The sequence below is a fragment of the Xenopus tropicalis genome, chromosome 8 (genome assembly GCF_000004195.4).
Source record: "Xenopus tropicalis strain Nigerian chromosome 8, UCB_Xtro_10.0, whole genome shotgun sequence".
Taxonomy (NCBI): domain Eukaryota; kingdom Metazoa; phylum Chordata; class Amphibia; order Anura; family Pipidae; genus Xenopus; species Xenopus tropicalis.
Genome location: NC_030684.2, coordinates 86,171,473 through 86,189,425, shown reverse-complemented (window position 1 = coordinate 86,189,425; position 17,953 = coordinate 86,171,473). Strand labels below are relative to the sequence as shown.

Genomic DNA, 17,953 nt, shown 5'->3' with positions numbered 1-17,953 from the left:
ACCAAAGATCAATATGCTATCACAGTAGCTAATGTTGTATTCTGGACACAGTATTATAAAAGAGGTTCACAGCAGCTGGTAGTGGAACAAGCTTTACTTAGAACAAAACATGGCTGAACTGCCAACAAGTTGGGAGGAAGGAAAGGATAGACAGGCAATGCTAGGGGAAACAATTATTAGCAGAACCGGATGACACATATCAGTTTTTTACATGTAACAGTACCATCTAGTGATCTCACATTAACAGTCAATACACAACACCCCTCCCCTCCTAGATAACATAATCCTCTAGGTAGCGGGGCTTTTGAATGGCCCTTCGGGGCCGCTCCAGTGGGACCTCTCCTAGTAGATTGGCCTCAGTGTTTTCGGGTACCCTCATAGGTACATCTGCTGTCTGTTCAGCTGCAGGAATTTCTTCCTCTGGGAAAGCTAGAGGAGTTAAGTCACTTTGCAATCCAGACTGGCCATGGTTACCCTCAGTGTTAGGACAAGCATTGTCCCCTAGTCTGCTCCGCAGCTGATCAACATGTCTTTGAATAACACGGCCATCCGCAGTCTTAACCTTGTATGAGACAGGGCCGTGAATTCAACAATGACTGCTAGTATCCATTTTAGTCCCATTGCATAATTTCTGGCATACACTGTATTACCTGCTTCAAACATCCTCACTGTGGAGGTCTGTGCATTTTTATGGAATTGATCTTCCTGTTTATTTTGTAAATCTGAAGCCAGGTCAGGATGCAGTCTGTCCAAACAGGTTTTAAGACGTTGGTTCATCAAAAGTTCTGCAGGGCTGCAGCCAGTGCTAGTGGAAGGAGTTATATGCTGCTGCAACAGAAATTTTGCCAGTCTATAATTCCAGTCACCATCAAGTATCCTTTTTAATGCATCCTTTGTAGTCTGGACCATTCGCTCAGCTTGCCCATTTGAAAATGGATGAAATGATGCTGTTGTAACATGACGAATAAGATTACTTTCCATAAATGCTCTAAAGTCTGCAGATGTAAATTGTGCTCCATTATCTGATACAATTGTGTCTGGGAGTCCATGTGTGGCAAACAATTTCCGCAACACTTGAATGACTGCATGGGTGGTTGCAGATTCAACTGAAACCATTCTGAAAAGGAGTCCACTACAAGGAAGAATGTTTGACCTTGAAATGGCCCTGCAAAATCTATATGTAGCCGAGACCATGGGCTCCTTTTCACTTCCCATGGATGTACCCCGGCCTTAGCAGGGGCATGGCGGGTGGATTGGCAAGTAACACAACTTTTTACCCATTTTTCAATACATTCATCCATTTTAGGCCACCAGACATAACTTCTTGCAAGGGCTTTCATATTTACAATACCTGGGTGACTCTCATACAGGGCTTTGAGAACATGGGTTTGCCCAGCTTTGGGAATTATCACAAAAGGCACCCTTTGTATGCAGAGAGTTCATGCTGGCGTTTCTCAAAAGGTGTGAACTCTTCTTTTAAACTTATTTTTGGCCACCCCCTCCATACCCAGTTCAACACTCAAGACAATACTGGGTCGGTAGCTGGGTAAGGACTCTAGCATGAGGACCTCGGACTAGGCCGGTACTTGAAAATCAGGAGTGTTTACAGGCAAACGGCTTAACGCATCTGCATTACTTATGTCTTTCCCTGGACGGTACTGCAACTCATAGTTATAAGCATTCAGCAATAAACACCATCTTAGCATGCGTGGAGAAATTATCTGTGCAGTAGGCCCATTATTCTTTAAAAGTCCCAACAACGGCTTATGGTCAGTAATAATAGCTAAACCTCTGCCATACAAGTACTCATGGAATTTTTTTACACCTGCCACAATGGCTAGAGCTTCCTTATCAATCTGAGCATAATTCCTTTCTGTGGTACTCATGGTCCATAAATAGAATGCAATTGGAGCCTCACGACCACCACTTAGAGTATGACTTAAAACCGCTCCTATTCCATAGGGAGAAGCATCACATATAAGGGTAAGAGGTTTATGCAAATCATAATGTACTAACACACTGATGATAAAAGTCTCTTGGCATCATTCAATGCCTGCTCATGCAGGGCCGACCACTTCCAGGTAGCATTTTTATCTAGTAGTCTGTGCAGTGTCTCAGCCACAGTAGCTTTGTCTTTCAAGAAGGAATGGTATAAATTTAATAGGTCAAGAAATGCTTGCAGCTCCTGTTTATTTTTGGGAACTGGAGCTTCATGAATGGCTTTCACTTTTGTATCTGTTGGATGTATTCCAAGTGCATCAACTTTGTATCCAAGGAACTCAACATTGGTACCCCAAAAACACATTTTTCTTTCTTAAGTTTTAATCCAGCATCTGAAAATCGCTTTAATACTGCTCTCACCCTTTCAGTTAATGATTCCACAGAGTCTGCTCCAATGAGGACATCGTCAAAATATGGCACCACCCCTGGCAGGCTGGAAAGAATACACAAATTAGGAAACACCCAAGCAGGTGTTCCCTCCTAGACTTCAATCACATGCACAGTTACTTAATTAAATTATTAGGTCAGTTGGTTAACAAAGAGTATTGGAAAAATCAGAATTAAAATGTAACCTTTATTAATTTAAATAAACCCCCCCCCCCAAAAAATGATCCTCATAGAAAAAAGAATATCCCAATTAAAAATTGCAGGGGGTGAAAAGCGATCCAAATGTTAATCACAGAGCATCAACTGCTCACTACTGACTTACTGAGGCTGACACAAAACAAAACGAAACAATGTTGCAAGTTTCTCCGACATATAAAATGTATCTAATTCCCCCTATTCAAACTCCAACTGAGCAGTAACAGGGAAAATGCCTTGGAGAACTTGCAACAAATGTAACAACTCTTAACTCATGTGGAGAGACACCCGACACCATATCATGTGCTGCTGCTATTATTAAAGTAAAATGGGGCTAGAGTGCTTCTAATTCAGCACTCCAACTTACACAGTGTACTGAGCATTCTCATACCTTCTTACACCTGTCAGTTTCAGCTAACACCTAACTGAACAAGTTCAATGGAACCATTGTGATTGGATGTCTGTGACTCTACTACCATCAAGAGTTTAAATACCGGGGAATTCCCTACCAGTCATTTGAACTGAAGAAGCCACTCGGATGAGTGGTGAAACGTTTTCAAGAAAAAACTCAGAAAAGTCCAGTTGTTTTAGACTTAATTCTACTAGATACTGTATATCATGACCTGGATGAATGAGAATCTTCATAGACATTCTCCTCCTTAGTTTTAGTCGCCCCACCATAAATTATAGCATTAGGTCTCGTGGTGATACCCCAGTCTCCCTTATCAATATTGCATTCCACCCCCACACCTAAAACTGCACATCATTCGTGCACCCATACCGTCCCACCCCCTTACAAAAAAAAGCCCCTGCATCAACAGCCCGACCTCCCCCCTGATCTGGCTGGAAAGAAGGTCATCCATCAATTTCTGGAATACGCCTGCTGTAATGCAAACGCCAAACTGCAATCTAGTAGCTTTAAATGCTCCTTTGTGTGTGATAATTGTTTGTGCATCAGCAGCTGCATCATCCACTGGCAACTGCTGGTATGCTTGTGCTAAATCAAGTTTGGCAAATAATTTCCCCTTAGCGAAGGTGCTGAGAATTTGACAGCAGGAATTTGATATGGATGGACACAGGCCGTGGCTTCATGCGTATTGGGACAACTTTGGGATCCAGTAGGAATGATATTGGTGAGCCCTTAAATTTACCTAGGCCTTCTTCAAATACACTGCTAAAGTCTTTGATGACCGCTTGCAGAGAGTCTGCTGTTGCGTAATTTACTCCAGTTAACTGAATGCCCAGGGGTTCAAACCACTCTGCTCCTAATAAACTTGCTCTTTGTCCTTTAGTAATGATGAGGCGTAGTTTTCCTCTGTCTTTTTCATAGTGGACTTTAACAAAACATGCGCCCACAACATCCACAGGCTTTTTATTGTAATCCACAAGTCTAACGTCACATGGTAAAATAGGTGGGCAATTAGTGGGCCATAATGCATGGAAGGTTTCCTCTGAAATTAAGGAATAGTCACAGCCTGTATCTACCTCCATTCTACACTTAGATCCTTGTAGTATTACATCAGTGTATTTCTTTTTGCGCATTGGCTGATTTTCAACACTATTTATTATTTCAGAGACATAGATACCTGTATCTGCCTCCTTCTCAATGGTGTCATTTTGGATTTTCACTATATGGGTTGCATTCCCAGACAGATTTGCTCTGGCTTGCTTGGGTTTCTGTAGATTATCATCTTGGCGGCAGACTCTCTGTATGTGGCCATGACGCTTGCATTTGTGACACACAGCATTTTGTAAATGACAGTTGCCACGCAGGTGACCTCCCCCACAACTATGGCACATTACTTTTGCTTGATCTGATACTTGTGCTAATGCAGGCTGCAGTTTAACATCAGGCTTGTTATACACTTGATGCAGCTCCGGTGCAATAACTGAACTGGATGAGGACTGTATTTCCTTGCAATGCACATATGCAGCCTCATAAGCAAGTGCTTTCTCCTGGGCCAAAGCGAAGGTTAGGTTGTGCTTTGCTGGCAGCCTTGTTTGCAGTTCTGCATCCCTGACCCCACACACAAGACGGTCTTCCAAGCTGCTGCGAAAATTACAACTTTCTGCCAATCTGTGCAGCTCTGCTATATAGGCAGCAATACTCTCATCTGGCTGCTGGCTGCGTCTGTTAAAGTGCAACCTCTTAACAGTCTCAGATATGGTGGGTGCAAAATGATTTTTAAGTTGCTTAATAATTTACTCAAATAAGCAGACACTGGGTTTAGCGGGGGATACCAGAGAGCGCACAATCTCATAAGTCTTTGAGCCTATGACACTCAGCAGCACTGCACGTCTCTGCATAGGGTTTGTCACATTATTTGCTTCTAGAAAGAAATGCAACCTCTCTGCATAGGAATCCCAGGAGGATGGCCTGGCACTGTCAAACTCTTCTATGTGGCCCAGGGACACCATTATGGAGCAATAAGGTCTCAAGGTTTCTGTTTTCTCACTGACTCTTGTAGATTTTTTTTAATGTGTTAATCCCAATCCTTGTCGCCAGTGTTGTATTCAGGCCCGGATTTGTGGCGAGGCCACAAAGGCCCGGGCCTAGGGCGGCACAAATTTAGGGGCAGCATGCTGCCCCGCCGCAACAAAATTTTGACATTTTGCTCCCAAACGGAGCAATGGGGATTTCTCCCCACTGCTCCGTATGGGAGTTAAATGCCTGTGCATGCGCGCTTGCATCGACACGGCGGGGGAGGGGGGTTTGTTCGCGCATGCGCAGGGGGCACGAATGGGGGACGGCCTAGGGGCGGCTGAATTTGAAATCCGGCGCTGGTTGTATTCTGGACACAGTATTATAAAAGAGGTTCACAGCAGCTGGTAGTGGAACAAGCTTTACTTAGAACAAAACATGGCTGAACAAGTTGGGAGGAAGGAAAGGATAGACAGGCAATGCTAGGGGAAACAATTATTAGCAGAACCGGATGACACATATCAGTTTTTTACATGTAACAGCACCATCTAGTGATCATACATTAACAGTCAATACACAACAGCTAAAGTGTTGGTTGAAAAATTCTTTGTTTATTACGGGCTACCACATAGAATACAAGGCAGAGACTTTGAAAGTAAACTTGTCCATGAACTGCTACTGGGAGTGCAGAAATCCAGAACAACTCCATATCACCCCCAAGGGGACCCACAGCCTAAAAGGTTTAACAGAACTTTGTTAGATATGCTGGGCACCCTAACATCAGAACAGAAAACACATTGGAGCCATCATGTGCCAACCCTAGTGCATGCATACAATAGTACTGAGCATGATGCCACTGGCTACTCACCTTACTTCTTAATGTTTGGGCGTGAAGCTATACTTCCTGTAGATATGGCCTTTGGAGTTACTGTGGATGATCCCCCTGTTAAATCACACCAAAGTTATGTGGAAAGACTAAAAAGAAACTTGCAACAGGCCTTTGAGAAGGCTCAAGTAGCATCAAGGAATAGAAATCAGCAAAATAAAGCCTGTTATGACCAGAAAGTGAAATTCCATGACTTAAAGCCTGGAGACAAAGTTCTCCTAAGAAATCTGGGGATGCCAGGAAAACACAAACTAGCTGACAGATGGGGATTGCAACCTTATATAATCTGTTCTTAGCTTCCAAACATTCCAGTATACCAGATCAGGCCTGAAGGGAAGATTCATCCTATTAAACATGGCATAGGAACCATCTACTTCCTATTGGCCCAACAGTAAGAGAGCTCAGATCTGTAGATGATAAACCACACAAAAGTATCAGACCCTACTGTCCCTAGGACTGACTGTCACATCTATTCAATTGAAGATGAATCTGAAGAGGAGGAATGGGGCTTAAACTGTTTCTACTGTGAAACAGACTTAGAGAGACCTTTTAATAGTAAGGAAATCACCACAGAACTAAATGTAAATGCTCCAGAGTTTATTCCAGAAAATCCTGAGTTAATTGAAAATAGTTACATAGTTACATAGTTACATAGTTACATATGGTTGAAAAAAGACCAGTGTCCATCAAGTTCAACCCATCCAAGTAAACCCAGCACACCCAACCCACACCTACCAATCTATACACTCACATACATAAACTATAAATACAACCACTAGTACTAACTGTAGATATTAGTATCACAATAGCCTTGGATATTCTGATTGATCAAGAACTCATCCAGGCCCCTCTTAAAGGCATTAACAGAATCTGCCATTACCACATCTCTAGGAAGGGCATTCCACAACCTCACTGCCCTCACCGTGAAAAACCACCTACGCTGCTTCAAATGGAAGCTCCTTTCCTCTAATCTAAAGGGGTGACCTCTGGTGCGTTGATTGTTTTTATGGGAAAAAAGAACATCCCCCAACTGCCTATAATCCCCTCTAATGTACTTGTACAGAGTAATCATGTCCCCTCGCAAGCGCCTCTTTTCCAGAGAAAACAACCCCAACCTCGACAGTCTCACCTCATAGCTTAAATCTTCCATCCCCTTAACCAGTTTAGTTGCACGTCTCTGCACTCTCTCCAGCTCATTAATATCCTTCTTAAGGACTGGAGCCCAAAACTGCACTGCATACTCAAGGTGAGGCCTTACCAGGGACCTATAAAGGGGCAAAATTATGTTCTCATCCCTTGAGTCAATGCCCTTTTTTATACAAGACAGCACTTTATTTGCTTTAGTAGCCACAGAATGACACTGCCTGGCATTAGACAACTTGTTATCAACAAAAACCCCTAGATCCTTCTCCATTAAGGAAACCCCCAACACACTACCATTCAGTAGATAATAGATAAATAGTAGATAAAATCTTGATGTTATGCCTTTCCAGGTTTCAGAGGTTGCTCCTGACACCTCTATCACAACTGAAAATGAATCTGTACATGAACTTGCACACAACTTGCCTCCTACACTAGAGACTGATACAAATGTTGGCTCCAGAGTTAACTGTGATGGAGAATGTACAGAGTCAAGGGTGTTTAACACTAGAGAACCCAGAGTAATCAGACCACCTCAAAGGCTTACTTATGATTCTCTGAAGTCAAAAGACTATGATTGCGGCCCATAGAAGTGCCTACATCCATGTTCCCTCTAAGGCACACTCTTCAGGTGACACCCCATCCCAGTGTAGATCTGTGGTGTATTTTCAATATCCTTACTTTGTAGATATACAAATTTCAGTTATGTTACCTACACATGTATGTACCTGTCATATATGCTATAATGTTGCTCTTGAGAGGACTCAAGATTTGTGGTGGGGGGAGAGTGTAACACTCCTAACTAAAGCAACATGAACAACTGCTCACCACAGCAAACTTGCATCTCCTTATATATAGTTTGCATGGACAGTTTACAGCACTACATATCCCAGCATGCCTCAGAGCTGAGGACCTTGCTGGGGCTTTGAATCGATATTACCGTGACTAATATGATTTTTTTGTAAGCATATTCGTGATATTTGCAATCTTCAGAAATTTTCGTTTCCAATCCGAATTTTTCCCATTCGGGATTCAAACTCGTTTTGATAAATCTGCCCCTATGAGTCAGCTTCCTGCTGATTGGCACATTCCTAAGTGGGGGAGTGAGTTCTTAGCATTCTTGAGGGAGGGGGGAGCAGGAAAGATCAGAGAACAGAAAGCTGTGTGTCTGTGGCACAGGAATTACAGACACAACTAATCTTTTTTTTAGAGAAATCAGTGCAGCGTTTCTGTGAGTGCTTATGGCTGTATTTACATAGACCTTTCTGATAAAGCTTACTTAGTTTTTACCTTTCTTTCTCCTTTAAGGAGTTAACCCATCTGTTGCTGAACTATACACTTTGCCGAGTGATTTCTCACCTTGAGGTAAAGTGTTTCCTTACTAAGTTTCAGAGTTATACTGCTAACCAGCACACGAAAGGAACAGTGTCATTGGCCAATAAATTAAACTCAACAAGGGCCCCAACTTGCACAAATCATCTGGGACTGTGACAGGGGAATTAGATTTAGTATCTATTACAAGTTTATATTTGCTGCATACTCTATAATAGCAATTTAAATTGTGTTATTGTACTTTTGTATATCATTATATATATATTGCTTTACTATTGTAAATTATAGTCAGATCCCTGCTGCTTGTTTGTTACACTTAATAAAGAAAAAGGGATCTTATTGTTTACCATTATTGTGGTCAGTCATTGGGGTGTCGCTGAGTGTGCTGGAGTTACCCATACATATTAGTCTCACCCAAGGGTGTGCTACATTTGTTGTATACACCCTTTCTGTATAGTGCTGCAGGATAGAGAAAAACAGATATTATTAAAGCCTAATCTGCTGATTCATTGTACATGTGCCATGGCCATTTAGGGAGAGTGCTGCCAACCTACATAAGGAAAGGGTTAGACGTTTATTAGGCTGTACTTCTGTGCTAATAGGGTAAATATTTAGATAAATCCTTATCTTTCTGACTTGTGTCTTCTGGCACAATCAATATGCTGAATCACTCCCTCATACAAAGACAGCAGTGCCCTCTTTGATAACTTCACTTGCCCGTGTGTATAGGAACATGCTTTTAACATATATCAGAAATTATAATCTATCTGTTGGACTATATTTTTCCCTATTGTAGTTTCTTCTACAGAAATATTGTGATTTCCCCTTGCTGACAAGCACTGTGATTTTTTTTTTCTTTTTTTTACTGTGGCTTGGCTTAACCTGTTTGGAGCAATAGAACTTTTTTGCAGATCTATTGCAATCCTAGAAGAATATCTATGATATACTATAAATGAAAATGATAATTAAGCATATTCTTTTTGTAAGACAGTGTTTTGCAGAGCCTCTTTAAGCAATTGGTCATATGCCAGCTATTTGTAAATATGTTTTACCCCACATCAATGTTTATATCTAATTAAATGAATGAAAATATAAATTCTTACTATAGCATTTGTTTGTAGATTATATATGAGAAGCTACAGGAAAAGTATTTTTAAATATGGAAAAAGACTTCCAGAATGTTTTGCTTGAGTCCCTGAAACATTCCACCACTGAGATTATCGAGCTGCTTTTCTTCTCTCATGAGTCACTTGTTGCCTTGGATATAAATGAAACGCAGGTTCTTTCCGCTTTTCATTGGAGTCCTTGTAGGCTGCTCTTATTGGTGGATTTAGGGGAAGCTGCACGCCAACTGTCATAAGGTGGAAATTAATCACCATAAAAGAGGCCTAAACTCTATTGATTTTCCTCAGCTGACTACTGTGTATGGAAACAGGAGGAGCAGGCAGTGGAGGGGTGCTAGAAAAACCTAATTCATAACAGTAACCTAAAGAAAAGGATTTAAAATACAACCAAACATGAATTTGTGGACAAAAAGCAGATGTTAAACACTCTTTGTTTAAACCTTTGTGATGTGTGCGATGCTGAACCATGTATGTCAAACACCAAGCAACTGAGAGAGATACAGTAAGAGAAACTCTTCCATCACCTGCAGTTCATGCATTACAGACACATTCAGTAATATTAAAACCTAATTTGTATATCTATTAAAAGCATTATCGTTGTGATAAAAAGTATGCCCTCTCCCATTGCCCATTGCAGTAAATGTCCTTCCATTAACTTTAAATCAGCTTTTTATAACTAAAGGGCAATAGGTTGATAGGGTACCGCCGAATACTGCTGGGATTTCATTTCCAGGCATTTTTATCATTTAAGATTGTAACCTGTATTGAACTAGGCTCTCTTTCCATCTTGTATTGATCCGTATTTGTAAGTGTACTGCCCTCAAGGCACTAGACTGTGTATGTGCAGCTAGACAGTCAGCTAAACAATAGCCAGAATCTTCAATAAACAGAAGAAGTTCCTTTCTTGTAATATTTATTGGTGGATTCTAAAGTTTTTATTCTATTTTATTTTTACGGGCTTTTTGTGAAACTGAAATGCAATACAAACAACAACAATCAGTATGCTGTATATATAGAGAACAGGTATAAACACACTTCTACATAGGTATATAGGTGTCTTGGTGCAATAACACTTACAGACAATTGATGTCCGTAGGACTGAGGAAGAAACACCACACAAGGAGATAACATCCAAAATAAGGCTGAAACACTAAGGGGCACATTTACTAAGCCACGAATCTGAATCCGAATTGGAAAAATTCCGATTGGAAAACGAACATTTTGTGACTTTTTCGTATTTTCTGCGATTTGTTCGTCGCCTTTACGACTTTTTGTAAATTGTCGCGACTTTTTCGTTACCAATACGATTTGTAAATGTGCCCCTAAAACTTCCTGTGATATAGGTCACTTCCTGCTGACATACTAAATGCAGGTTTTTTATAACTGCTTTCATATAAGTGGCCACTAGGTGGCAATACATCCATTAATCATTGTATTCTGCCAGAATGGTTATGATGGCAGCACAGAAAGTAATTTGTATGTTTGTTGTATACACCCTTTCTGTTGTACAGTGCTGCAGGATTGAGAAAAACAGATACAGTATTATTAAAGCCTAATGTGCTGTTTCATTGTACACGTGCCATGGCCATTTAGGGAGAGTGCTGCCAACCTACATAAGGAAAGGGTTAGACATTTATTAGGCTGTACTTCTGTGCTAATAGGGTACATATTTAGACAAATCCTTATCTTTGTGACGTGTCTTCTGGCACAAGTCAAGTCCTCTGACTTAGTACAATCAATATGCTGAATCACTCCCTCATACAAAGACAGCAGTGCCCTCTTTGATAACTTCACTTGCCCGTGTGTATAGGAACATGCATTACACATATATCAGAAATTATAATCTATCTGTTGGACTATATTTTTCTCTATTGTAGTTTCTTCTACATAAATATTGTGATTTCCCCTTGCTGACAAGCACTGTGAATGTTTTTTTCTTTTTTTACTGTGGCTTAACCTATTTGGGGCAATAGAACTTTTTTGCAGATCCATTGCAATCGTAGGAGAATATCTATGATATACTATAAATGAAAATGATAATTAAGCATATTCTTTTTGTAAGACAGTGTTTTGAGCCTCTTTAAGCAATCGGTCATATGCCAGCTATTTGTAAATATGTTTTACCCCACCACTGAGATTATCGAGCTGCTTTTCTTCTCTCATGAGTCACTTGTTGCCTTGAAGATAAATGAAACGCAGGTTCTTTCCTTTTTTCATTGGAGGCTGCTCTTATTGGTGGACTTAGGGGAAGCTGCACACCAAGGGCTATATTTATGATGCTGTGAAAAAAGTGGAGTAAAACATTACTGGTGATGGTGCTAATAGCAGCCATTTAGATGCTTTGCTTTGGTTTTCTAACTGTTGAAATCTAATTGCTGATTGGTTGCCCATGGCAACTTCACCGGTAATGATTCACTCCACTTTTTACACAGCATGATAAATATACCCCAACTGTCATAAGGTGGAAATTAATCAACCCAAAAGAGGCCTAAACTGGAAACAGGAGGAGCAGGCAGTAACCTAAAGAAAATGATTTAAAATACAACCAAATATGGATTTGTGGACAAAAAGCAGATGTTAAACACTCTTTATTTAAACCTTTGTGATGCTGGCCAGCGTCACAAGTGCACAGTGCTGCCTAAAGTGACTATTGGGCAAGTGCTTTAGGGCAGTATGTGTACGATTCTGAACCGTGCATGTCAAACACCAAGCAACAGAGAGAGAAACAGTGAGAGAAATTCTTCCATCACCTGCAGTTGTATCATGTTCATGCATTACAGACACATTCAGTAGCACTGAATCCTAATTTGTATATTTATTAAAAGCATTATCGTTGTGATAAAAAATTATAGTAAATGTACTTCCATTAACTTTAAATCACAGCTTTTTATAACTAAAGGGCAATAGGTTGATAGGGTACTGCCGAATACTGCTGGGGTTTCAAAAGAATTTCCAGGCATTTTTTATCATTTTAGATTGTAACCTGTATTGAACTAGGCTCTCTTTCCATCTTGTATTGATCCGTATTTGTAAGTAATTTGTATGTTTGTTGTATACACCCTTTCTGTTGTACAGCGCTGCAGGATAGAGAAAAACAGATATTATTAAAGGACAAGGAAAGTCTAAGTCACTTGGGGGTGCCAAAATGTTAGGCACCCCCAAGTGACTTAAATTGCTTACCTTGTACCCTGGGCTGGTGCCCCTGTTAGGAGAAAACAGCACCAGCCCAGGGTACCTGTAGCGAGCGCTTCCTTTTTCCCTATTCGCGCTGCAGCCAATTGTCCGGGCCGGCGCATGCACAGTAGAGTAAAATGCCGACTTCTCTGTTCAAAGTTCGGCTTTTCACTCTACTGCGCATGCGCGCACACTCGATCAGGAAGAACGAAGCGATCAGTGCTACCCCGGCTAGTGCTGTTCTCTCCCAACAGGGGCACCAGCCCGGGGTAGAAGGTAAGTGATTTAAGTCACTTGGGGGTGCCTAACATTTTGGCACCCCCAAGTGACTTAGACTTTCCTTCTCCTTTAAAGCCTAATGTGCTGTTTCATTGTACACGTGCCATGGCCATTTAAGGAGAGTGCTGCCAACCTACACAAGGAAAGGGTTAGACGTTTATTAGGCTGTACTTCTGTGCTAATAGGGTACGTATTTAGATGAATCCTTATCTTTGTGACTTGTGTCCTCTGGCACAAGTCAAGTCCTCTGACTCAGTGCAATCAATATGCTGAATCATGCCCGCTTTGATAACTTCACTTGCCCGTGTGTATAGGAACATGCATTACACATATTTTAGAAATTATAATCTATCTGTTGGACTATATTTTTCCCTTTTGTAGTTACTACTTCAGAAATATTATGATTTCCCCTTGCTGACAAGCACTGTGAATTTTCTGCATTCCTGCACAATGGCAATTATACTGTGGCTTGGCTTAACCTATTTGGAACAATGGAATGAATTTTTTTGCAGATCCATTGCAATCGTAGGAGAATATCTATGATATACTATAAATGAAAATGATAATTAAGCATGTTCTTTTTGTAAGACAGTGTTTTGCAGAGCCTCTTTAAGCAATCAGTCATATGCCAGCTATTTGTGAATACATTTTACCCCACATCAATGTTTATTTCTAATTAACCCTTTCACTGCCAGCCAATTAGCCCTAAAAGCGAACATCTACTGGCAAGCAATTTTGAGACATTTTGTACTCATTACATTTGCTTAGGTTTTTTGACAAGAAAGCCTACATGAAATAAGGCAAATTATATATTGTTTTTTCTGGAGCAAATTAGACTTGAACACTGTAAAAAAAAATGTACTTTTTCAGGAGATGTAACAAAAATTTTGAGTGAAATATGTAAAAAAAAAAAAAAAAAATAAAGAAAAATATGACAAAAATTGTATTATTCATAAAAGCCCTGATTCTGCTGAATCCACCAATACCAAATATGTATTGGTATCCCACTTTTCTTGCCCAGAAGACACCCTAATAATAAAACAACATTTTCTACAATTTTACATTAAACAAAACCGATAAGCGCATCTTTATGTTAACATGGTATATCTAATGATAGAAGTGAAAGACCTCCATAAGTTAAGTATTTTTAGAAACTACACACCTCTAGGTTTTTGGGTCTGGGGTAGTTTTTTGCTCTAAATGCAGTTGGCATCATACGGATCACTACGAAGTTCAACAATACTTTTTGGTTTTTTTTTTATGAAATGCCATCAAAATCACAGAGACAAAAGTAAATTTGAGAAAAAAATATCCAATAAAAATTTTCAAATGAAGTAAAATATGAAAGAACAAGTTCTCACAAGTAAAAAAATACCCCACACGCAAGTGTGCAATTAAAGACGGGGCCACCAAACACCCCAAAACAGGGGCAATACATATGAGCAATTTCAGCTGGAAAGTTTGGGGCTGCACTTTAAGTGCACTCCTTGCAGTTTTTTAGTCAAAACACCCCCTACCTGTGAAAAAGCCCCCACAAACCATATATTTCTTGAAAGTGCACTCCTGCAGCTATTCAGCGGTGCCATCCTTGTTCCCCTACATGAAAAAAAGGTCCAAAGTTAAATTTCTCCCCAAAATTGCCCTGACAACTACAAAAAGCCTTCTCAATATCAATCTGCAACTTCTCCTGAACAAAACGATACCCCACATGCAAGTGTACACCTAAAGATGGGGCCACCAAACAACCCAAAACAGGGGCAATACATACGAGCAATTTCAGTTGTAAAGTTTGGGGCTGCGCTCTTAATGCACTCCTTGCAGTTTTTTAGTCAAAACCCCCCCTACATATATATGGGAGTATCAAAAGACACACCCACCAAACACCCTAAAACTGGGGCAATAGCTAAATTTGGTGGCTATGCTATAAGTGCACATCTGTTAGATTTTGAGTCTTAACACCCTGCTTGCCTGGAAAATACCCCCACAAACGATATGTTCCTTGATAGTGCTCACCTGCAGCTATTCAGGAAAACCATCCTTACTTCCCTACATAAAGAATTGTGGACACAGTTCTCCGAAGAACTTTGCAGTTTGGCCTAAAATAAAGGATAAAAAAGATCCAAAGTTAGATTTCTCCCTGAAATTGCAATAATGACTAAAACACCCTGCCCAATTTAGCCCCAAATATATTCTACTTATGTTTATCTATTTAGTTGAGCATCTTTCGGCCCTTTCATTTCTGTTCTTCACTGAATTGTGAGCATTTGCGATGCTAACAATAAAGCTTGCATTAGCTAAAGAGGTGACGTCAAGTCTGATCACGCTCGCTGTTCATGTAAGCCAGGCATCCTCAAACTACGGCCCTTGGGCTTGATACGGCCCCCCCAAGATAATTTACCCGTTCCCCACTATGATCTGATGTGAGGACGCAGTGGGGAGCGGGAGGACACAGCGGAGAGCAGTAGGATGCAGCAGAGAGCGGGCCATAGTATGAGGACACGGGGGGAGGACTTTAGTCTGGCCCCCCAACAGTCTGAGGGACCATGAACTGGCCCCCTGCTTAAAAAAATTCAGGATCCCTGATGTAAGCATTGAGCTTTTTGCAAAATTGTGGTGCTAGGATGGGGAAACCATAACTACTTTCACAACTGCAAACAAAAACCCTAAAACAAAAAAGCTGGAGCCCATAATAAAAACAAGATTTATTTATTAGTTTATTGGGAGACCCAATAAACTAATAAAATCTGAAATATTTTCCAAAAATACAGATAGCAAGGGCAGCTTATGAGGTGTCAATAGAAAAAAAACTTTGTGGCATCAGCAGGGGAGATGAAATCATCATAATCATCACGCACCACAAATTTGTAGGGATCCTGTGCGTTACCTAACACCTCAATTGGCTATACCCCAAGTGCCATTCATAATAAGTAATATATTTGAAAATTCCAAAATAACCACAACTGCCCTGAATACATAAATCATAGGTATACTATATAACTTTTGCACAAAGTGGGATACTAATGCTTACTATAAATCCAATCCAAATCAATACACAATTTATAAACCTTTCTGTAGTGCACCTCTGTATGGTATATTTCAAAATATGGTTTGAAACATAACCCAGGGTTGCGAGGGCACTTTGGGCAATAGTACCGTGTATCTTGTTTTATACCCCTTTTACGGCACACCTTGCAGGCTTTCTCGGCTCTCTGTTTGCCAGGTTTGGGTGGAAGCGTATCTATAAAGTGCTTCCCAATCAATCGGGCCACATTGTCAGCAGCGGGCATCTCAGGCACTGTCTGTTCCTCTACACCACCAAACAACAGGGCAGGGAGTATCTGCAGATGGAATTTATAATAGGATAATTTGGGGCCTGGTACTGCTGCCTTATACACAATATATGAATTTCGGAGGGCCATTTGAATCAAATATATACCAACTTTCTTGTACCAGGCCCTTGTTTTACAGGTGGCGTAATAATGATGGAGTTGGTCAGTTCTATCAACACCACCCATGTACTTACTGTACTCCTTGCTACAGAGAGGCTTATTTTTGGGGTGCCTACCAACTCTGTTCTATAATTACTGACTTATCATGGATTGTTGTCAACATGAAAACATTTTTTTTGTCCAAAAATTTGATGGCAAGGAGCTCATAATTTCTAAGGGCATAAGTCTCTCCACGGTTCAATTTTTTATCAAGCAGAGCCCTGGGCAATCCTTTTGTGCACGATTTATGTGCCACAGGCTGGGGTATCCAAACAATAGAGGACACTGAACAAGGGGATACTAGAAGAAAAGTTATCCACATATAAGTGGAAACCTTGGCCCAGAAGTAGAGAAATGAGCTCCCATACAATCTTTCCACTGACAGGAAATAGCTTGTGTACCACAAGCTGCTTTTGCAAAGTTTATAAAATTTGATCCCATAGCGGGAACGCTCGCTTGGGATGTATTGACGGAATTGTAGGTGCCCACTGAAGAGGAGAAGGGACTCATCAATACAAATATTTTAGGAGGGAGTGTATACTGCTGCAAAGCGCTCAGACAGGCTATCTATTAGGGGCCTTAATTTATGCAGCCTGTCATGGCAGGGCTGATCAGGGGGTACGGCTGTAGCATTACTATTGAAATGCAGAAACCGGAGCAGTAGCTGATACCGGTTTCTAGGCATTGTGGCAGAAAAGGCAGGGATAGACAACACTGTAGTGCTATCAGTAGGACTCCAAAGAATTGGCTTTTATGAGACCCATAGCTAAAGTGAGTCCCACAAATCACTTAATTTCATTAATATCGGTGGGATCCCATGCATGAGCTTGAGCATACCAAGGTAGGGGATTTTGGGTAAGATACTGCTCAGCATATACATTGGTATAAAGGACCATATCCTGTAGGATGGTCTCAGTCATAAATAATTGAAAAAAATTATGGGCTCAAAATTACTGGCGTCCACCTTGATGCCAGGGACTGCAGTAAATGGGGGGATCTCTAAGGGAAAATTACAAGGATGCCCCCATGCAGGCTCTCCACCAGCTGCAGCATCAGCCTGCTTCCTGATCTTCCAAATCCTCCACATCCTCATCTACCTCCATAGGCTCCTCGAGAAGACTAACAGTGCTGCTGCTACACCATGACTCCTCAGTAGAAGAGTCACTCTCTGATGCAGGGGGCACATATCAGAATCGGAGTCACTAAACTCCTCTGAGCTAGAGGCCATGCAATGTGCAGCAGCCTTCAGCAGAATAAAACCTTTTTGCCATGTTGCAAACAAAATATGTACAGGCTAATCTAAAACTTAATCAGTGATAAAGAACTAACAATCAAGCAATAATATGGGTTTCACAGCCAGAAAAAAGAGGGATTACTTGTAAAACTACTGCAACTGGCAAGGCAGAGACAAAAAAAAACAAAAAACAACTGATAATATAAACAAAAAAAAAACTGCTATAAGCTCACCCCCTTGAACTCTTTAACTCCCTGAACTCTCCCAACTCCCTGGAACTTTCTGGAACAA

The 17,953-nt window shown here is 40.8% G+C and overlaps 1 pseudogene; it reads right to left on the bottom strand.

Annotated features, from left to right (window-relative positions):
• Positions 1–271: 271 nt before the first annotated feature.
• Positions 272–5,001, bottom strand: LOC105948085 (annotated as a pseudogene).
• Positions 5,002–17,953: the final 12,952 nt, after the last annotated feature.